The sequence below is a fragment of the Apium graveolens genome, chromosome 11 (assembly GCF_009905375.1).
Source record: "Apium graveolens cultivar Ventura chromosome 11, ASM990537v1, whole genome shotgun sequence".
NCBI lineage: Eukaryota > Viridiplantae > Streptophyta > Magnoliopsida > Apiales > Apiaceae > Apium > Apium graveolens.
In genome coordinates, this window is record NC_133657.1 from 62,158,470 (window position 1) to 62,183,241 (window position 24,772).

Here is a 24,772-nt window from a genome sequence, read left to right on the forward strand (position 1 = left end):
AAACCGCCTGACTCTTGCACAACAGCTTAAGTTCCTCAAAATCAGCACTAGTAGGTGCAGCTGCACTTCCCTGTTGAGGATATGATTGCCTTGTAGCATACTGCTGTGGTTGCTGGAATCCAGGTGGGTTAAACTGTTTACTCACTCCTTGCTGATATGGTGGCTGAATAGCATTCTGATTATTTCCCCAGCTGAAATTTGGATGATTTCTGTTGTTAGGATGATAGGTCGCTGGCACAGGCTGCTGTTGTCGCTGATAATTATTCACATACTGAACAGATTCGTTGACAAGAGAACACTGATCCGTAGCATGAGAACCTGCACAAAGCTCACAAACCATAGCTATTTGATTAACTCCATACGTAGCCAGAGAATCAACCTTCATTGATAGCGCTTGGAGCTGGGCTGCAATAGCGGTGGCTGCATCAACTTCCAGAATACCTGCGACCTTGCCTGATGTCATCCTCTGAGTTGGGTTTTGATGCTCGTTTGCAGCCATTGTCTCTATAAGATTATACGCCTCAGTATAGCTTTTAGCCCATAAGGCTCCTCCCGCTGCTGCATCGAGCATGGGCCGAGATTGGGCCCCCAAACCATTATAAAAACCAGTGATTACCATCCAATCCGGCATTCCATGATGTGGACATTTTCTCAACATTTCCTTGTAGCGTTCCCAAGCCTCGCACATAGATTCTGTAGGTTGCTGCGTAAACTGAGTAAGAGCACTCCTCATAGCAGCAGTCTTTGCCATTGGATAAAACTTCACCAGAAACTTTTGCGCAAGATCTTGCCACGTAGTGATGGACCCAGCTGGTTCAGAATGTAACCAGTCTTTAGCCTTATCCCTCAGTGAGAATTGGAAAAGCCTCAACTTGATAGCCTCATCAGTCACGCCATTATACTTAAAAGTGCTGCAGATCTCGACAAAATTCCTTATGTGCATGTTGGGGTCTTCAGTTGCCGCTCCTCCAAAAGAAACAGAATTCTGCACCATCTGAATAGTGCCCGGCTTGATTTCAAAGGTGTTAGCTTGAATAGCCGGATGAAGGATGCTTGACTGAATGTCATCAATTTTAGGCCGAGAAAAATCTATAAGAGCTGGATCAGCTTGAACAATACGATCTCCCATGTTTACTGGTTCTTTCTGCTCAGTTCCTGAATCCGAATCCTCAAAATCTAACTTCTCCGGAGTATCAAGAACTTCGTCTTTCTCCTCAGCTGTATCTAAGGTCCTCTTGCGAGCACGAGAACGAGTTTGCATAAACGCTTGCTAAAGTACCTGAAACACAACTGAAAAGAGTAATTAACTACTACGTCCTAATCACTGAGTCCTAATGACCAATGATGGTAAGTACATAAACTAAACAAATACGCCGAGTCCCCGGCAGCGGCGCCAATAACTTGTTAGGGCGAAAACACGCACTAATATTCACGCAAGTATACGCGTTCGCAAGTAATATAGAATACTTTCTAGTTCGTTCCCTCAGAGACTCAGACTAATTTATTGTCTAATTTAACTCACTCACCAATGTATGACTACTTCTCAATGTTAAGATAATAACACTTAAAATTGTTGATTAAATATTAACTATAATTAACTACTTAATTAACCACTTAACTAACACTTCAATTTATCAATAATAAAACACTCATGAGATCACAACTTCATTATTACTTCCTTCTATAGCCATTGTTATTACCTTTAGCATGTGACAGTGATGACATTAATCGAATAACACGAAACTGATAAAAGCCAACTTTCATTGTACTAATACCATTCTACCAAACATCCACAATTAAGATAGAAGTTGAATAGTCATCAATTATGTTGAGTTCCTATATGTCTACAGAAATTGACAACACAACGATTTAAGCACAAGTTATTCCTTTTGATTACATAGGGCAAATAAAACTGTTAGAATTACCCACTAATCATGCTCAACGTACATGAACCTATGCTAGCATGGCAAGTTCTAAATCTCAAGATCCACCGTCGCTTCACAAGAGATTAACACCCTATCTTATATGTTCGTGACGCACATAAGACGAATACGCACAACCAATACTAGATATCATGCAATCATCACACACTAAAGTATTAAACAATTAACTAAAGAATTCCATAATAAATCCGTTGCAACCCCATGATTACGATTAGCCCATAATAGAACTTATCGCCATCATGGGTTCATATGAAATCATAATAAACAACACAAGAAAATAATAACTAAACTAATTATATTAAAACAGAGTACGTCACAAGAGTAAATAAGTCAAAGCAAGAAAACTAGCATCCAACGTTACAACGAAACAAGAATCACAAGAATATATGCTCCCTCTTCGTTGCAGTGTGCTAAATCGGTCTTTTTCCTTATCTCGTTCGCTTCTTGCGCAAAACACAATCTAAAACATAATCTCCTTTTTTTCTCTGTGAAAACGTCTCAAATCTACTTATATAATAGTCCCATAAAACTCAGATTACATAGAAGTTGGAAGCCAAACAGAAGTAGAAGTCTAAAATAATTTATCCTTTTCCCCGACCCTACGCGGCCGCTCAGCATTTCTGCGCGGGCGCGCAAGGCTGCTGCGCGGCCGCTCAGTATTGCTGCGCGGGCGCGCAGGACCCTACTGGAAAAAATCCAGGTTTGCTCCGTTTCTTCGCCGTAATCTGCCCGTTCTTTTCCTCTCGCAATGGTGAACACATGCCAAGGCTTATTCTTGATGATTCCTCCTCCGAAATGCAACTAATACCCTGAAATGCATAAACACTAGAAAAACGCATCAAATACACAAAATACTTGATTTCAAGACACCAATTTAAGCCATTTTAAGACATTCTAAGTGGTATAAAACGCCACTTATCACTGTCCAAAGAATACTTTTCACTGATCGGGAGGAAATGTGCATACTTGGTCAATCTATCAATAATTACCCAAATTGCATCATGGTTTGATTTCGTCTTTGGTAGTCCTACTACAAAATCCATCGCGATTTCTTCCCATTTCCACTGTGGAATGTCCAACGGTTGTAACAATCCACTTGGTCTTTGATGTTCCGCCTTCACTGTCTGGCATACATGGCATTTGTTAACCCAACTTGTAATTTCCTTTTTCATTCCTGGCCACCAAAAGTGCATCTTCAAATCTTGATACATTTTAGTGCTTCCCAGGTGAATGGAAAACTTGGAATTATGAGCTTCCCGCAATATCTCATTCCTTAGTTCAGTTATATTGGGAATCCATATCCTCGAGGAAAACCTATACATACCATTGTTATCCTTTTGTGTGCAAAGTTCTTCTCTAGTTAAACTATCTAACTCTTGATCCATCATTTCTTCCTGACACTTCTGAATCTTGTCCATCAATTCTGGCCGAAAAGTGATCTCATACAATTGTCCTTGATTTTCGTCTATCACTCGAACCTCAATTTCCAGCTTCTCCAATTCCCTGGCGAGTTCCTCGGAAACTTTGATCGCATTTAACCTTTCCTTCCGGCTTAGGGCATCTGCCACTACATTGGCCTTGCCTGGGTGGTAAATAATGGAACCATCGTAATCCTTAATCAGTTCTAGCCATCTCCATTGTCGCATTTTCAGATCCTTCTGAGTGAATTTATACTTTAAACTTTTGTGATCTGTATAAATTTCGCATTTTTCTCCGTATAAGTAATGTCTCCACAGCTTCAACGCGAACACGATTGCTGCTAATTCCAAATCATGCACTGGATACTTTTGCTCATGAGGCTTTAACTGTCTGGAAGCGTAGGCAATGACTTTATCATGTTGCATTAATACACAACCCAAACCTTTCAAGGAAGCGTCACTATAGATAACGAAGTTTCCTGTCTCATCTGACAATGCTAATACTGGAGCTGTTACTAACCTCTTTTTCAATTCTTGGAAGCTTTCCTCGCACTTCTTCGTCCAATTAAATTTCTCATTCTTCCTGGTCAACTTGGTCAATGGAGTCGCAATCTTGGCGAAATCCTTTACGAATCTTCGGTAATAACCTGCTAATCCAAGAAAGCTTCTGACTTCCGTCGGGGTCTTTGGTTGTTCCCACTTGGGTACAACCTCAATCTTTACGGGATCCACTTTAATTCCATCTTTTCCTACTACTTGACCTAAGAATTGAACTTCATCCAACCAAAATTCGCACTTCGAAAATTTTGCGTACAACTGCTTCTCTCCTAGCCTTTGCAGGGAAATCCTCAGATGATTAGCATTTTCTTCTCTAGTCTTCGAATAAATGAGGATGTCATCAATAAATACAATCACAAACTTATCCAAGTATTCTTTATACACCCGATTCATTAAATCCATGAAGGCAGCTGGTGCATTGGTCAATCCAAACGACATTACTAAGAACTCATAATGTCCATATCGGGTCCTGAATGCAGTCTTTGGTATGTCTTCAGGCTTAATCTTTAACTGATGGTAGCCTGATCTCAAGTCAATCTTCGAGAAACAGCACGCTCCCTTAAGTTGGTCAAACAGGTCATCTATCCTTGGCAGGGGATACTTGTTTTTAATGGTTAACTTGTTTAATTCCCGATAATCAATACACAATCTCATACTTCCATCCTTCTTCTTTACGAATAGTACTGGAGCACCCCACGGAGATACACTTGGCCTAATCACACCCTTGTCCTATAATTCCTGGAGTTGCTTAGCTAGCTCTTTCATTTCCACTAGAGTCATGCGATAAGGTGCCTTTGAAACTGGTTCTGCTCCGGGAACTAAGTCTATGGAAAACTCAATTTCACGATCTGGTGGCAATCCGGGCAATTCATCTGGAAAAACGTCTGGGAATTCCCTTACTATTGGAATCTTGTCTAGGTCAAGTACTTCTTTCTCCAAGTCTACCACATGTGCTAAGTAAGCTTCGCATCCTTGTCTTAACAATTTCTTTGTCTGTAATATCGAGAGAAATTTCTTTTCTTGCCTTTGTCCTTGATAAATCACCTTAATATTATCCTCAGTAACCATCAAAATTTTCTTCTTCTTACAATCAATAGTAGCCTTATACTGGGACAACCAATCCATTCCTAAAATCACGTCGAACTCTCCTAGCTCAAAGGGTATTAGATTAGCCGAAAAAGAGTACCCGTGGATTTCCAATTGACACTTAGGGCAAAACTGACTCACTGAAACTCTATCCTGATTGGCTACTTCTATAGTCAAAGGTTCATCCAAATCTTCTAACATTAAGTCCATTTTAACCACACAATTTCTTGATATAAAAGACTTAGATGCTCCTGAATCAAATAAAACTTTAACATGTACGAAGTTGAGAGAGAGCGTACCTGCCACTACGTCCGAGTCCTGAGCATTGGACCTTTTTATCATTTTGAAAGTTCTGGCTTTAGCTGTGCTGGATGCCGGTCCTTGAGATGCAGTACCTTGAGTAGCTGTCTTACAATACCGAGCAACATGTCCCACCTTCCCACAGTTGTAGCAAGTAACTGCGGGTTTCTCTATATTGCATTCGGATGCGTAATGAACCTTTTGATGACATTTGAAGCATTGAATATCCCTTTTGCACGGGCCACTATGTCTCTTCCCACATACCTTACAATCCATTACGGAATTTGATGACTGAGCTGGAGTGGAGGCAACTGAAGTGGCAGCAGGCCTGGCCTGAGGAAAATTCTGTCTTCTAAATCTTTTAATTCTGTTCTGGCCAAACCTCTTCTGAAACCTCTGACTGGATCCCCCTGGATTCATTTCACCGGTGATGCTTTCAGATTTTCGATTCTTATCGCCCTTTTCTTTAACAGCCAACTTCTGGTCACTTTTAATTACCAGCGCGGCCTGAACTACGGAGGGATATGTCTTGTGCTGCAAGGCTAAAACCCCACTGGGAATTTCTGGCTTTAGTCCCTGCTGGAACCTCTTCACTTTCTGAGCTTCAGTATTTACATACACAGGCACCAGTAAACTTGGCCTCATACTCGGCTACACTCTTTTCATCCTGCTTCAATACCAAAAACTCAACTTCTAACTGGTTCTGCAAACAGTCCGGAAAATATTTTTCCAAGAACAACTCTATAAACCTGGCCCACGAGACAGGGCCTTCTCCTTCCACGGCACGGGTGGATTCCCACCAATAATTCGCTTCACCCTTGAGAAAATAGCTCGCATAGTCTGATCTAAGATTATCACTTACTTGCGAAAGGGTGAAAGCTTTCTCTATTTCCATTAGCCAAATTCTGGCAGCAACTGGGTCCACCTCGCCCTTAAACTCTGGGGGCTTTACCGACTGAAAAGATTTAAAACTCACAGTTTGGTTCACTTCTCTTTGCTGAGGTTGCTGCTGAAGCTGCAACTGTTGTTGTTGAATTTGTTGTTGTTGCTGCTGTATGAACTGTTGCTGTTGTTGTAGAAATTGCTGCTGCTGAAATTGTTCTTGCTGCTGAGCCATTTGATTAGACTGTTGGTGTAGCAAATCTAGCAACTCACCCATAACTGGGGCCCCTTCAGAAGCTTTGCTAGAGGAATTGGATGGGATATTCTTCTTGGGCGGCATTCTCCTGAAACATAACAAATGGTTTTAGTTAAAAAGAATTGCCCCCGGGTAGCAACATTTTCATGTGCCAAGAGAATGCTGCCGCAATAAAATATTCCCACCCTCAATTAGTTGGGGTCCGATTGTAATGAGTGGCTAGATTTAACAAAATCAGCAAAAATTGTAATAATAAAAATAACAATAATAATAACAGCACGCCACTAGCCGCATACACCAATACTTATAACAGCCACCAGCTAATATCGCAACCTACTAACTAAATTCACGTGGTCGAACTTGTTCTCGTGGAAAAACTATCTAGGAATCGCTATCGGCTATTACCAATGGCACCTGCACCAGGGAAACACACTAAAGATCAGGGCAGTTCCAAAATCCTCAAAATATGCCAGGGTTACGCCTTCGAACCCTCGACTAGACTCTTAAACTTGCTCCTCTAGATGTGAGTTGCTGATTCACTCCCTATATACCAATATTACCCCTTTCCGACTCTAGTCCTAACCTAAATCAGGGACTCAAACCTGTAGCTCTGATACCAACCTGTGACGGCCTCAACCCTGGGTTAGGAGTTGACGTCACTAACAAAATGAAACTATAATTATAATACAACTAACTTACTTTATTTTAATATAAACAACTCTTCCAAAAGATCTTTTCCAGGTTCAAGTATAATTTAGGTTACACACTTATTACAAACCAACTAATTAAAACAACATGTCATGACTGTTATTCTACAGCAACTCACAGACAACACTTCGCCAGACACAACCTAATCAGAGGAGCCCGACACAGGAGGAATTGGAAACTGGCCATTAGCAAAATAGCAACATCCCCTAGGCATCTGCAATGCGAAAATATACAAACACATTTGCAAGAGTGAGCGATCAACTGCTCAGCAATACCACTATATGAATACTAACTAAATTAGTTTATAATAAACAATTGTAGGAACCGAAATTACAACTTGTTAGTAGAAAACAAGTAAAACAAGTGTAAACAGATAAAAACTGATAAACTGTTGAAATTGGATCTTTAATAGCTAGCATGCTCTCTAAACATTTTATTAATAGTGTTGTGTAAATAGCATGGTTAAATTTTAGCATGCTACTTCCATTTTCAAATCATTCGTCCCATCGCAGGACCTATAAAACTAATTATTCCGTTACGGGAACCATAAAACTTGTCCCATCACAGGACCTATAAAACTTGTTGCTCTCCGGGAACCTCAAAATCACTTGCTCAGATATAACAGTATTGGATGATCCCTGGTGAGATAGCTGATCAGGCTATCCTATGAAACTTGTTCCGGAACTCAGAGACTAGCTAGGTCTCTGTCACGCTGGGCTGGTGGTTATAATAGGGTGCGCAACCACTTCGCCTCTTACGCTAACTTCCAGGCCGTTACGGGCCTTCTGCGCACACTCATCCAATTATCTGATCATTTTTATCCAGTTTTCCAAATCACTTACCTATCTCTTGTCAAAACAATTATAACACATCACATTTTCCAAAACATTTTCATTTTATTCAAAATTTTAGAGATAGGCATTCTCAGAAGTTACTTTTCCCCCAAAACACAAGTTACCAAAACAATTTGAATCCAGTGGATACGTAACTTAAATCGTTATGTTCCACTACGAGAATAAAACAACATTATATTCATATATGTTGAACCATAAAGATATGGTCAGGGGTACTTGCCTTAATATGCTTTAACACTAATTTCTGACTGGCTTTGCACCGACCGGGATGCTAAGGATTTCAACTGGAACCTACAGGAACCAAAATACCCTAAATTAGACGGCCGAGTATGCTTGACTATCCTCGCTAACAATCTACCCGAACCTTAACAAAACCCGACTCGTAATATATCCAATATTATAATACACGTATCAATTTGGGTTCACGTCTTCGAAAGTCGGTTCGGTGTTCGTTTTCAGAGAATAGGTATATTTATCCTTTTATGAAACTAGGGTTATCGATTTTCGTAAAGTATTTCATCACAACACATAATTAGATTTTTGTATAAAGTACGTTAATATAACTGATCGACGTTCCGATAGTCATTGAGTACGGCCTCGTATTCCCGTAATTTAATTTTTCCGGAAATCGGGCAGCACCTCCTTTGATTATCGGCTAACCTGTCGAACGTCCCGATCAATCACCACCAATTTAAACCAAACACAATACAACTCCTAACCACCGATTCCAGTCAACACTGTCAATTCTCAAATTTACAAACACCAATTATTTGTTATTATCCGCATTTTTATGTCTCAACGCACATTTATAACTTTATTTGAAATTTGCATTTTAAATCGTATTTTGTATTTTAAATTGTAGGACTCAGAACAACGTCATCACAGTCCACCGTCCGCTCGTATAAATTCATCGCGGACGGCTGCAAAATTTATTGGTACCCGTATTCCGGGCTTCCGAATAAATTCTACCAATTTATAATATTATTAATAACCTGCAAAACAATTAAATTCATCAAAATGGGAAAATCAGAATTAATCAGGAATAATAAATTATAATTTTTTTTTAATCTGCACAATAAGCAATCGAACAGGTAGGCCAGGACACACACACTGCCACGACTATACACACAAATCCACAGATACATACGCACAGGGTCGGACCCAACTGAAACCAAAACAGCAGGAAGAAACCAGGGAGGGGAAAGGAACAAAATAGAAAGAAAGCGGATGGTGGCGGGGAGTATTACTGGAGTCGAGGCGGCGTCAAACGGAGCAATGGGGCCGGAAAAACAGGGAAGGAACGGAGATAGAAAGGGGAGGAAAAAAAGAGAACAGAGAAATGGGGAGAGGTGAACAACGAGAGAGAGGAGAAGCGAGAGATTGAGAGAGAAATCAAGAGAGAGAGATGACAGAGAGCGAGAGAGAGATTGGGGAGAGATCGACGCGAGAGAGAGGCATGAACTGCAAAAAAAATAAAACGGGTTGAACCCGGTTTTACAAACCCTTGGCCCCCCCTTTTTCTTTTTATTTTTATTAACCAAATAAACCCCGCAATAACATTTATCTAACCCGTATTTTTGTTATAACGAGCAATTCACCAATAATTAAAAGTTAATAAAAATAGAATTTTCAAAATTTTAAAAATAATTTTTGAAACACAATAGATACTCGTTTTGAACGAATAAACGAAACAACACGCAGATGATATTTATCCCAAAAATTACCAAAATAATTTTAAAATTCTCGGAATATTCCAAACTTAATAAAATATGAATTTCAATTTTTTTTGAAGAATTCTAGAATTAATTACTGATTATACAATTAAATGAAATCAGAAAATCATTTAACGATAAATAATCAATAAAATATTGATTTCTAAATTTTATAAACTCCTAAAAATAATTAATAAAATTATGAAGCCATAACAATGATTTTAGAGATAATCCCCATATTTATGAAAATAAATCTTGAATAAAATCGCCTTTAAATACAAAAACAAAACAACACAATTCAACGACTAATTACACAAACGATACTCGAACATTAATAATCACACATAATATTTAAAATATTAACAAAATAATATCCAACTAATAGAACCCATACACATAATTTATTTAATTAATTATTTAATAATAACATATTTAAATATTACAAAAATGTATGAGTCGTTATAGTATCTAACAGAGAGATCAAGCGCATTTTAGAGAAAGTTGTCTGTCCATTGAGGAAGGATTGGTCTTTGAATCTTGATGAAGCTGTTCGGGCTTATCGAACAACATACAAGACTCCGCTAGGGATATCACCGTATCATTTGGTTTATGGTAAGGGGTGTCATTTTTCGGTGGAGCTGGAGCATAAAGCGTATTGGGATTTGAAGAAATTAACTCTGGATTTGGATACAGCTGGAAAGAAGAGGATGCTTCAATTGAATGAGCTCAACAAATTTTGACTTCAAGCTTATGAGAACAACAAAATGTACAAGGAGAAAGTCAAGAGGTGGCACGATCGGGGTCTAGTGCTCAAATCATTTATTTCGGGGAAACAAGTTCTTTTGTTCAACTCTCGTCTCCGTCTTTTTCCTGGAAAATTGAAGTCAAGATGGTCAGGGCCGTTTATTGTCAAAACTGTGTTTCCACATGGAGCGGTGGAAATTTTTGAGAATGATATGGGCCAAGCATTCAAGGTGAATGGTCAGAGGTTGAAGCATTACTATGGTGACACGGAAAACCGCGAGGTGGTTAGTGCCGTTCTATTGTCCATTTGAGCTCAAGGTTCTACGTCGAGCTAGCGACATAAAAGAAGCGCTTCTTGGGAGGCAACCCAAGTTTGTTGTACATTAGTAGGTAGAGGAAGCAAGAAGAAAGGAGAAAAACATAAAAAAATCAGAAAAAGAAAAAAAATTCAGGACTGACTACAGAAGCCTGGCGCTCCCGCGCTGTTCTAGTGCGCGGCCGCGTTGAAAACACAGAAACACGGCACGCCCGCGCTGTTCCAGCATGCGGCCGCACCAGCTTGGAAGAAGTAGCGCGCGCCCGCGCTGTCCTAGCGTGCGCCCGCGCCGAGGTCCCGACTTAGAAAAAATAAAGGCAGTTTTAGGGGGGAAATCGGGAATTTTACTACAAAATCAATTCCCAACCGAATTTTACTCCCCCATATCCCAAATATCCCTCTCCAAATCAAACCCATTACTCCCATTATTTCTATAATCAAATCCCACTTCTATTTCATATTTAATTCTCTTTTCACCACCTATATATACATACATCTCATACACAAACTTCTTCACCACTTCATAAATTCTCAAACACAAATTATCTCTCAAACATAACTCTTATTCTCTCTACTCAATCCCAATGGCACCCAAGAGATAAAGAACACAAGTAAGAAGCAGCACCACTGATTCTTCAAGTGTGGGTGGTGTAAGGCCAAGGTTCTCTACTCCTGAGGCTGAAGCGGAGTATACGAGTCTTCTTTCGAAGCCAATCATCAAGGAGCGAGGTTTTCTGCCATCAGGGAAGGATGGTAAGCTATTGAAGATGATTCAGGAGATGGGATGGGTTTCTTTTTGTGAGGAGCCCGTTGTTATACCCATGAGTGTTGTTCGGGAGTTCTATGCTAATGCAAAGGTGGAGAAGAATGGTTTCACGGTGGTTAGGGGGATGAAGGTGGAGTATAGTGCAGGAGCGATAAGGAGGGTAATTAATCAGCCCGCGAAAAAGCCCGGTCAAGACATTTGGAATTAGGGATGGCATAAAAATCTGATCCGATGGATTCCCGACCCGTTTCGACCCGATTGGATTTTACCGAACCCGATATTTTGGATTTGGATTTGGATTTAGATTCATTTTTTAAACCCGAATGAGTTTGAATTTGGATTTGGATATTCGGTATTCCGAACTGAAACCCGATCCGAAATCCAAACCCGAAACCCGAAAAAAAACCAATATATATATAATATTGTATATAAATAATATATATGTATTTGGATTACTAAGATAAGTAATATATATTTTTAATCCATTAGTCCAGGGGTAGGCACGTGTATGGTGGATGGTGTATCAGTATTATGTGTATCCCTAATTCCTTATCACACATCTATTATTCAAAACACAATAACACACCGCCGCTGTGACCATTAGTGATGTTCGTGTTCGCCGAGCTGCAAAGGAAAAGATTCATCATTCATCAAAGGAAAAATCACAACAATCTCTCGACTTTCAATCAACACTCATAGGTAATTTACTAATTACTAATTTATATTTTCAAATCGATTTATGTGCAAACCCTAGATTCTTTAATTCCTTGTTTCGAATCTTTAATCCTAGATTAGTAAATTTCGTGTTCGATACTTTTTAGTTGTTAGTTACGACTTATAACTTACTTTATTTGGATCTTTGTTATTTACTATCTTGTATTCATTAGAAACCTTAAAATGTTGTATTTTTGTTAAATATCATTCTGTATATAGTTATTCTGTATGAACTAATTATGATTCCATTATTGTTAGTTCGTAGTTGTTCTTTTTTCCGGTATTTAATATCATAATGTGAGTCTGTGTGTGACAAATCGATATCTTTTCTATATTGTGCAGCCATGTCTTCACAATCAATTCCTAATACCCAGTTTGTATCCGATGAAAATTCTCAACCTTTGTTAAATGAGTTGCAATCTGCCAACAAAGACAGTAACCCAGCCCCTGATCCAGATGTTATATTAATCAACAATAATGATGCTACTGCCGAGTGTAAAAAAATTGTAGAAGGAGGTTCAGGAAGGGAAAGGAGTAATGTTTGGAACCACTTTACTAAGCAGGTAATTGACGGTAGTTTGAAAGCTATTTGTAAATATTGTACGAAGCAAATGAAAGGTGATTCGGGTAGTGGGACATCGCATCTGAATAATCACTATGTCAAGAAACATAACAGGAAGCCTCAAGAGAGTATAAGGCAAAAGCTTTTGGCAAGCAATTTTAATAAAGATCATTCGAAATTAGCTGCTTATAGCTTCAATCATGATGCAGCAAAACAAGAGCTTGCAAAGATGATTGTCATGCATGAATATCCTCTATGCATCGTTGATCACATTGGATTCAAAAGATATTCAGCACAGCTTCAACCATTCTTCAAAGTGCCTAGTAGAAATACAATAAAAACGAGATTTTTCAGATTTATGAATATGAAAAGGTGAAGACCTCGAGTTTGTTGGACAGTATTTCGAGTCGAGTAGCAATTACAACTGACATATGGACTGCGAGTAATCAAAAAAAGGGATATATGGCGGTCACATCACATTTCATTGATGATTCCTGTACTTTACAAAGTCGCATAATGAGGTATATAATATTATATGTAATATAATGTAGTACTTTGCTTCACATAAAATTGATATATGGCTGAGTTTGCTAAGACACATTTTATTTTATTTTTTTAGGTTTATATATGTGCATTGTCCTCATACTAAAGAAGTTTTGCGTGATCAATTATTGGAGTGCTTGATGGATTGGAATATGGATACCAAATTTCTGCTCTCACTGTAGATAATTGTTCCACGAATGATGCCATGGTTGAGACTTTATTGGAGAAGCTGGATAGTTCATCCTAATTACTGGTGGTAGTTTGTTTCATATGCAATGTTCGGCTCACATTCTGAATTTGATTGTTAAAGACGGATTAGATGTCCTAAAAATTAGAGTTGAAAAAATACGAGATTCAGTAGCTTATTGGAAAACAACTCCAAAAAGGGAGGAGAAATTTGAAGAAGCGGCCCGAGAATTACGCAATACAAGTACAAAGAAACTAGGACTCGATTGTGCTACAAGGTGGAACTCAACGTATTTGATGCTCGAAACAGCTTTGGGTTATAAGGATGTTTTCGGTCGATTAAGTCAACGGGAGTCTCAATACAAATCTATGCCTTCAAGGGAAGAATGGGAATTTGCTCAGAGTGTGTGTGACAGGCTGAAATGTTTTTATATGGCGACCGAAGTTTTTTCTGGGACAAAATATCCAACTGCTAATCTGTGTTTTATAAACATTTATGAGATTCATCTAGCAATTACAGGATGGCGTAGAAGTTCAGAATTCATGATTAAGACTATGGCAGAAAAAATGTTGTTTAAATTTGACAAGTATTGGCACGTACTGCATGGTGTTGTTGGAGTTGCAGCAGTGCTAGATCCAAGATACAAGATGGAGGTACTAGAATTTTATTTTGAGAAAATTTATGGAGAACGATCTAGTAATAAGGTTGAAGCTGTTCGTGATCTTTGCTATTCTTTGTTGAAAGGGTATCATGAGAGACGAGTTGCAAGTAAGGAGGGAAATGGCGAGTCCAATTCAATAATATCTGATTCTACTTCTGAAAAAGTGTCTCAATATGATGTGTTCATCAGCAAAAAAAAGCGTAAAAGAGTTGATTTTATAAAATCTGAATTGGATCATTACTTGGACGAGGATGTATTGCCCAAAACCAAAGGTTTCGATGTCTTAACATGGTGGAAAGCAAATGCACCTAAATATCCAACCTTGCAACACATGGCTCGAGATTTCCTAGCAATTCCGGCATCTACCGTCGCATCTGAGTCAGCATTTAGTTCTAGTGGCAGGTTATTGAGTCCACATCGTAATAGGCTACACCCCAAAATAATAGAAGCACTAATGTGTGCTCAGAGTTGGCAATGGGCTGCTGAAATGAAAGGTATAAGCTTTAAATTCTGTAATTTATATCATATTATGCATTCAATAATTTTATAATAATTGTTTAACGTATAGGTGAGTCATCCGTAGGATATGCATCTATATACTACGACATGGAGGTAGAAGATTCTTGTCTGACTCGACAGGTATATTTTAGTTTTTGTTTCTAAATTAATGAGGACTGCATAAACTGACTGATCAACTTGTTATTGGTTTTCATGATTTCATGTAGTTATGATCATATGATGATCTGATCAATGTAGGCTTCAGACTCTGTTCCCAGAATCCCAGGTGACTAGACCTGCAGCTTGGAGCAATTCCTACGTGATCACGTCCCCTTTTAAGCATGGCAGATTTTTAGTTTCTTATTGATTTTGAATTTGAGATGGTTATAAATCTCATTGTCTGAACTACTTGTAATTTCATATTGTGAACTACAGAACTAGTGTTTACAAGTCCAGCTGGTGATTTACTATATTTTGAAGTGTTAAACTAATGTGTCATATTGGTTGGATTTTATTTTTTTAATTAAAATGCTAGCATCATGTTTACAAGTTAAACTAATAGTGGTATTGAGATGATATCATGGAGTACGAGCAGGTTGACTAGATTTTCGGGTTTGGATAAACCCGAACCCGGTCCAAAATCCGTGGATCGGATTTGGATTTTGGATTTTGAAAGCCAATTGGGTTTGGATCGGGTTCGGGTTTGGTAGAAAAATTCGGGTTTGGATTTGGATATCTTAAAAATCCAACCCGATCCAACCCTTGCCATCCCTATTTGGAATGATAAGACTCCGGGTGATGACTTGGATTTGATTGTTGCTAATTTATGTGTGCCTAAGACTCAGTGGAAATTCAAGAGGGGCACAAATAAGTATGCCACATTCCTTGTTTCTTGTATGAACAGATTTGCCCATGCTTGGAATGCCTTTATTTGTGCTAATATCATGCCATCGTCTCATATGCATGAGGTTACTGTGGAGCGAGCACGTTTATTGTGGGGCATTCTGAAGGGTGATTATGTGGACATTAGTAGGATTATTAACCATGGTATTCTAAGATTTTTGAGAGGGAGCTCTACGGGTTCTATACCCTATGCGTCCATAGTTACGAGGTTGTGTGCGGCAGTTCGTGTTCGTTAGACCGCACATGAGCAGCTTCAGTTCCCTAGTTCTGCCATTGATGGTTCGATTATATTGCACATGGTGGAGTGGTATGGTAGTAAGCCCGATCCTAAGGGGCTTGGTTATTCGTTAAATATACTTCCAGGCAAGCGTCCAGCTGATCAGTATTTTGCTGGTAGTTCAAAAAAAGCCCGTGAAGCGGGTTGGAGAGCTCAGTTGGGTGAAGAGATAGAGCCGTCTCAGTTACAGGAACAATCGAAGAAGGGCATGACGCAGTATAGGCATCTGGCTACGAGGATTGTTAGGTCCCGAATTATCGTAGAAGGGGGGGTTGAATACGATAATCACTAAATTAAAAATTCTTTCGAATCTTTAGCGGATATAATATTTAGTGCTCGGTTAGTGGTTTCGAGTTCTTGAGAGGAATAGTGTTTGGAATGATAAAAACAAGGAACACGAGATATTCGTGGAAATATATATTCGTATATAAATCCTCGAGGGTGTTACTACACTCCGGTAATTAAATTAACCGGCTACAATCTAAGAACAAAATGTTCCTAGCTTCTACAAAGATTTACAAATCAAATCCTATACAATAATCTAGCTTTTGTTTGTACTAGGATTTAATTACCGGGTAACGATTATAATGTCCCTAAGAATATACAAGAATTAAATCGGGCACTATAATGTTACTCCGGTGAGAAGTTAAATGGATATTCAAGTAGCTTGAACTCCTCTGTAAATCTCCGCTTCTTGTTTTATCAGCTCTCTTTTTGTTGGAGAAGAAGATAAACAGTTCTATTCAGATCTGCTGCAAAGTGTAGACTTTTATCCAATAAAATGTGTGGCTGAGGTTGAATGCTTCTGTGGCGACAAGGAGATACATTTCTGTGGCGACACCAATTAGCTCTGCTCGGTGGCGACAATAGGAAGGACAGGAGGGAGGAGTAACCTTTTTATTTATTATTTTATCTCCCCTGTGGCGACCACAGGGGGTACTAGTATATTTGTGTTAAAACAAAAAACTAACTCCAAGACCTGTGTGACGACAAGGGGGTACAGGGTGATATCCTGTGGCGACATCCAAGTACATGTAAATGTACTTAACCAATATGTACAACATGTACACGTTTGGTTTTATCCCCTTTTTTTCTTTTTTTTCTTTTTTTTTCTTTTGTTTTCTTTCTTTTTATTTTTCCATTTTTTTGTTTTCTTTTTGTTTTCTTTTTCTTTTTCTTTTTCCTTTTTTTTTGTTTATTTTATTTTTAAGTTTAAATTGTAATTAAATTAATTTATAAAATAAACTTAAATATAACTTATATAAATAAACTAATTTAGATTTATAAAATAAACTTATTTAAAGTTTATAAGATAAACCATTTTAAGTTTATTAAATAAATTATTTTAAAGTCCATTAAATAATTTATTTAATTTAACAATTAAACTTTGAGCTTCTCCAGTCCCCTGAGCTGTTGAGCTGTATACCCCGCGCACCTCTTCTCGTACTTTAACATATAATCGTTCAGTCCAAGTACATTCCCCAACTTAACAATTTTTCTATAAATAATACCCAGATTCCTTTCACGGGATGTTGACGCCTAGGGCAACTGGTCTGGTTCAAAGACGACTAACCTCGATTCAGGTCTTCGTATTATAGCATTGATTACATTGTTAAGCTTGCCTCAACTTTATTACTTCGAACACTGACTGTCAATAAACAATTGTACTTTCACTGGAATCCTTTCTGGTACTCTAGACAACGTCTTCATTAACCTCTGTCTATACCATGTCTTCAATTCTTCAGATTCCTATGCTTTGAACACTGTCTATCTTCAATCAATGCCAATACACTGAAATCTTCCGGTAGCACTTGTATACTGAATCTTCAACATTTCTGAAACCCTGAAAGTCTTTAACCTTTAAACTTCACTGAGGCATGATCATATTAATGAACTTCTTTCAGTGACCTGTAGACAGACTTCAGGCTTTCTTCTAATCTTTTGATTCTTTGTATTTGCCTTGTCTTCATTCTTCCTGATTTCTTGTGTAGACGTAGTATTATTAACCTATCATGTTCTAGTGTTGTTATCGTATTGAGTTATCACGTAACTGTTCATACAGCTACGCAGTCTCACCAACAATCTCCCCCTATTTGATTGTTAAACTTAACAAACAAATTAAATAGAGAGGATAACTCAACTAACAACTAGAAAAAGTAATGTACCAGGACTTGTAAATAATGCTACTGGTTTTCTGGATCAAATACTGCATTTCCAGATTTCTTGAGTAATGGAAATGGAAGATGCGTGTTCCTCTAGCACTGAACTGATCTTCATGTAGTTTCATCTTCATTTCTTTGGTTCTTCAAATCTCTGCTAGATAATACTTCTCAGTCTTGAAGTAATCATCAATAGCTTCTCTTGTACAACCACACCTGTTGAGAAGCGCATATCTATCTTGCTACTTCCCCTATGAAAATCAACTGCTTAAAGGAGATCACTTTTGTCTACCACCTCTCCCGTACAATAGGATCCGCAGATAAGAACTAATGGTATTCCCCTTTTGGAAAACAGCTTCTCCCCTTATGAAGAATAGTGATGAACCAAACCACTTCTTCCGATTACTAGGAAATCACCTTGTGTTTTACCACCTCTCCCGTACAATAGGATCAGTAGTTACAAACAATAATGGTGTGGTGTAGTGTACATATGCTTTACCTTTTTCCTCCTTCCTGCTATTTCTCCCCCTTAGTTGAGGAATCCTCCAAAATATTATATAAGCATTTATCTCCCCCTTAGAGAAGGAATGTATGCTATTGTCTGAAGGAGTTCTCATATGTTACTTGGTTGGAAAAGAAATAACAAGTCATAGTCTGATCAACCATGTCCCTTTAAATGCTGCAAGTATGACTTCACTGTTGATCATCCTGTTAACCAAACTTCCCAACTCCTTATACCTCCCAAATGTGAGATCACCAAGTGTTACCAATTGTGAGCTCCCAAAGGTCCCGAAGTATTCTAATCTAATCTGTAAATGTTAGGTTCCTAAGAGTTAAGTTCCAATCATAAACAGAATTGAGACCCGAAGTATCAAGAACCATGTTTAGGGATAGGGAATGGGATATGGTGTTTCTGTCTTTCTTCCTCACTGTGAGTGTGTGATTATGTATTGTGTACCTCACAAGTGTTTTAATCTTCTCTCCACTCGTGTTTACACTCATTCTCACAAGTGTATCACTCCTCTCATAGCTTCAAAATCCAGTTGTACCAGCAAGGAAATCACCTTAGCCATCCTTAAGGAGGTCACAGGTGGTGCAATGGGAGTTCGCAAATCCCCATCCTTGTTAAACTCGTCAGATGAATCTGAGTCATAATCTATAAGTTGCTAGTTTCCCTTTTAGGGTTCCAGATTTGAACTCTGGGAAGGTAAACAATGATCCAAAGAATTTAGCATAAAGATCAAAGTTTCCTTCTAATGTCTATGAAGACATTTCCTTGTGACTCATCAAGTAATATCTGAATCATTGTCAACAAGTTGCCGATCTGCACCTATGTCAGATCCATTATCCGCAGATACATCCAAGTTTATTAGTCCTGAGGAGGTAGACACTGACCACTAACATATGGCTATTGGATAGTATCCTCTCCTAACACCTGTAAAGGCAATTAGTCCATTAAAGAACCTTGAACAATCGAATCTGACCTTAAAATGGTCAAAACTCTTGTTTCCGTCAACTTTTCCTTTGTGTGTGAAACCTTTACTTGTGCATCAAGAATTGTTATGTTTGAGGTGGTGACACTACATCGGATACCCTGGCCGACAGGCGAATTTCAATAGACGCACCCTGTTGAGAGGATGAATCTAGTAACTGTTTTTGTGCCTTTTCAGCCATTACACCTTTTTGAGAAGATGTATGGGGGTTAGCAGTTGTCTTTGTTTAAATACTACTCATCTTTGTAGGAGACAGGGTTGTTGGGTTGACTTCAGAACCTTCCTTATGTGGTGCACTAAGACACTTTCTCCTTCACGCTCATTCATACTTCATTTTAGGGGTAAGAGAGTGTTGGTTGGTTCTGTTTCTGTGTTTGTCTTCACAGTCTGGGATAGAAGTTGTGGGTTTTCAACCTCATGATTATCAATGAAAGAATGCCATTGGAGGCTGAACCTGTATCACAGAGCATATGGCAATATAGAGATAAAATGCACTTAAGATCTATAATGAATGAAAATTATGCATTTAATCTTTTGAGAAAAATGATGTACAATAGTGATTTCAAAAGATTTTAATGAAATAAGCAATCACCAATGTAGAAAGAAGTTTGATTTTCTCATAAAACTGTTCGAGTGCACAAGTCTGTTTTTATGCCTAAAAAGATAAATGATTTGATAAGACACGGACTGATGACCTAGCAGTATTAAGAAGAGAAAGAAAGAGTTTATCTTTCAACATGAATGAGTTTTTGTAAAAGCATTGATCACTTAGGGTAAAGTCTAAAAAATTCTCATTCATATCAAAAGCTCCATAATCTATCTTTATAAAATTATTATCAACAACATTGTGTATTGATAAACAATCTTAACAAGAAGGACTATGCTACTGATTTCAAATTGTAGTGAATTTGTCAGATAAAGAAACTTATATAAATCCACTAGAACTTAATATCTCACAATTATCTGCAACAAAATATTAACAATATATCATTGACTGATACTTGTCAAGTACTTTGGATACCAATAATTATGTTGCATCTTATTTTAAATATTAAAATAAGATATCAATGAATTAAATACCAATTATCTATCAAAAAGACATCAGCATTCAATTTCATATATCATACAATTGTTAACTCCTAACAACTGTAATATCTCAAACAATATTGGTTCGATAAATAAAGCAACATTAACCAACATTGTCTTGTTTGCAATCTTAGAAAAATGTTCTAAGTTCCATATACTTTGATCCATTGAGTATTGCATCTATTATCAAAGTGTTTGGGAGTTTGTAAATAAGTATAATATTTTATTCTAGGTGGACAACATATGGTTACTTCTAATAAAGCAAAATCCTCATTGACCATAGTTGTACTTTAAGAGATATTTTTACACTTTTTATATTAGTATAAGTGACTGAAGATAAGTATTGATTACTTAGTGGATTTCTAAGTAATGTCACAAATACTAATACACCATACTTAGTTCATAGTTAAACTCTTAACTAAATATCATTAAGTGATATAAGTCAAGAAACTACACACAACTAATCATGCTACAATTATGATTCTGATTTCAGTGAATTCTTGAGATGTAAACATTACTAAATTCACTAAAACCAAAATGTCATAATTAACTTATAACACACAAGTTACAATCAATATACTAGATATCAATTGTTGACAAATTTAGTTATAATCAATCATGCTGCTTATTTATTTTAAGTTAGTTTGAATTATGGAGCAAATAAAATCATTGAATTGCTTCAATTTCCATAATCCAAACTACCCAAAATATATATTAAATAAATAAATAAATACTAAATATCTATGAGTTAGATACTAGCACTTAAATATTTGTAATTATCCTTGAATAATCACCAATAGGATATATGACTTATATACATGGCAATCACTCTTTGGATAATTAGTAATTTTAGAAATACTTTCTAATCATATAAAATATTGAGAGTTTTATACACATGACTTAGAATATACTTCAACTTTCAATATCAGTGATTTTAGAAAAAATCATTGATTACTTAGAATAAAAATTCTAAATAATATCACTAATACTAAAAGTATCACAATTATTCGTACATGATACAAATAACTATGTTGTATATTATTTTAATATAATTTAAATTATGAGACTGATATAGAATGGAATTGTCTACAGTCAAAATTTAAATCAATCAAAATAGTATTCAAACTTAATGCTATAATACTTAACTACCACAAATATATATGACATAGTAATTATGATAATCAAGATAGTAGCACTAAGTACGAGGTACTGGATTACTGATAAATTCACAAGTCCTTTAAATATTGAAGATTTAATACTTGTGAACTTATATGAAGAATTCCTTACAGATGGGATTACCAACTAAGGTGCAATGAATGATATCCCACACTTATAAACCAGTCTTGAAAAATTAACTTTATCAAGTGATTTAATAAATGATTCTGTCAGTAACTCTTTAACTAAAAGACATGCTCTCGAATTAAATGATACCTGGTGTGAAAGTGCCTTGTCATAGAGTATTCACAGAGTTATTGGATTTGAGGTTGTTTCTCATCATAACAAGAATTCAATCTTCTTCCACGAAGTTGACAGCTTCCTGAGATGCTTCTCCTGTCACTTAAGTTGACAACTTCAGAGATGCTTCTCCTGTCTTTCTTACAACCTGCATAATCTGTATCTATATAGCCAAACATGTTAAGCATAATATCTTTAGGGTACTTTACTCCAAGAGTTGGTAGTCCCTTAAGATATCTAATAATCTTGTTAATAGCTATAAGATTGGATTCTCTAGGATCCACTTGGAACCTTGCACATTGGCATCTTGAAAACATTACATGTTGTCTATTAGCATTTGAGCAAAAGAGTGAGCTTGTTATACCTCTATAGCTTATCATTATACCTGAGTTGCACTGATCAACCTTTAGTGGTTTCCATTGGTAAGTAGTTTTGGCATGTTCAGAATCTTCCAAATTTTGCATCTTCAAAATATCCTTAACTTACTTGTATTGCCATCATTCTTTTGGTTTACTTGTGCTCCTAAAAGAATTGTTCTTTTGGCTTGCTTGAGCTCCTAAAAGAATTATTCTAATGGCCTGCTTAAAGTAATTCCAAAAAGAATTGTAACATTTCCAACATGCTCCTTCATACCTACTCTGCAATTACTTAGCAAATAATCTTGCATAAGTTTTTATTAGTAGAACAACATATAACATTATCATTATATCATAGCACATATATAACATTATGTTTGTGCCTAGTAATAAGAGAGTTATTAATATGATGACTCTACTAGTTCATATTAGACTGTAACTTTAGTTAGAGTGCCATACCATGTCCTTGACGATTGCTTGAGTAGTATACTAGTTCATACCAACCTGAAGTGAGCTTATGAAGAAGAGATATACATAGTCCAATAGATCTGCAACTGCAAAGTCCATGAACTGTTGTGCATTGACTTCCTCTTTTGACTCACCAACCAGGAGTGCACTTGTACACATCTACTAGAGTCCAATTCTAAGTGTAATGTGCATCAGGTGCCTGATATGTTATAATATCCTCAAGTTTCGTCACTGGTGCTATCTGTTAGATGCTGCTTCCTGATAATAACCTAGCATCCAGTTTGGCCTTGTCCCTCGTAACAATGCCATTGTCATCCAGTTTGACTTCTGGTTATCCTTGTACCAATTACAATACTGTCATTTGGTTTGAATAACAGCTTCCCTACAATCTGCTTGCTGACTGATTGATTTCATCTTGCTTTGCAATCACCCAATCAATCCGGATCTATCAGAGCTTCTATAACTTTCTTAGTTTCTTCTTCAGATAGAAAACTAGAGAAATAATCATTCGTACTCTGTAGCCCTGCTAATCATTACTCCACCAACTGAATCACTTAAGAACTAGACTCTAGGAATAGACTTGACATCAAACCCTTTGTCTCAGCAGATATGTTCTTGTGTCCTCTGATTTTCAATGTGGTGTTGTTTCTGACTAGTTGATCCTTCTATTGCTCCCCCTAAGCTGTTGTTGGGATTTCCTGAAAATCCTTATCCTTGCTGACTGGATTCATTGAACTAATGAGTTGTATTATACACAGCCATTCCACTACTTGGATATGAATCATCAATACCATAAATTTCTCCTTTAACAGCTTGGAGCATTGAGTTGTTGAACTGTGCACTTAGACATTTCAATCATCTTCTGTTGATCAACCACAAATGCCCTGTAGGTTGTAAACTCCACTGAGTAGCCATGGAAAATATTCTAACTGTAGAACATTCTCTCCAAACACTTTGAGGTTATCCAGTGTTTGCTTCTGTTGGCCATTAACTCATTAGTGGTCTTCGTGTATATATCTTGATCAAGGCTTGATCTAACTTGTTGCAAACTGTATTGACTGCTCCAGCCCTTTTGTATTTAGGAAGTCTTGATTAGCTTGATATTTCCCTTGTAGCTTTAATCAAGTTCCAGTTCTTCCTTTGTACCGCTCCATTATGACACGGAGCTTCCAGTGCTGAATATGTCTCAAAATATTCTTGATGTTACAGATATTAATCAGAACTGCTTCTTGAATTCAGTTCCATTATCTGACCACAAGATCATTTCTTTTACAGTTGCTTCCAGCTTGATCTTCTTTGATGTGATCAATCACCATCTGTGATGTCTTGTCTTGAGAACGCACGAACAACAACTTTGTTAAATAAGAGTAGTCAATCACCATCACTAAGGTATATCTCTACTTTGATGTGATGTTGTTTTTGACTTCCCTTTTTGACATGCCTCACATTTATCATCTTCTGAATTCCAGATGAGGCAGTCCTCTCACTAACCCTTTTCACAAAAGAGTTCCTTGTGTTAATGTTCAAGGGTGAGAGCTTCTACCTTACTCTTAATCAGAGCAAGCTTCTCAACCTTCCTGCTTCAGATGAGACACCAATCCTTCGTTAAATTGACATTTTGTCCCTTGATGCAGAACTGTCTGATAAGAGGATTTGTGTCTGAATTCTCCAGCAAGAAAGATGCTTCAATTGTTATCAGTGACTCCAATGATTAGTTGTTATCAGTGATAGCAATTGTTGAGTTCATGATGACATTCCTTTCTCTATATAACTTGTCCCGTGATGAAAACCTTTGTTGTCATCTCCAAAGATTATTGACGGAATAGCTTATGTTAATCACATTTGATTGTGAGGCTCTTTCTTTGAT

The 24,772-nt window shown here is 37.3% G+C and overlaps 1 non-coding gene across 1 annotated transcript; it reads left to right on the forward strand.

The window, feature by feature from the left end:
• Window positions 1–629: 629 nt before the first annotated feature.
• LOC141698784 (small nucleolar RNA R71) lies at window positions 630–736 on the forward strand. The gene has a single exon (XR_012565286.1). It is a non-coding gene; the product is annotated as a small nucleolar RNA R71 (small nucleolar RNA).
• Window positions 737–24,772: the final 24,036 nt, after the last annotated feature.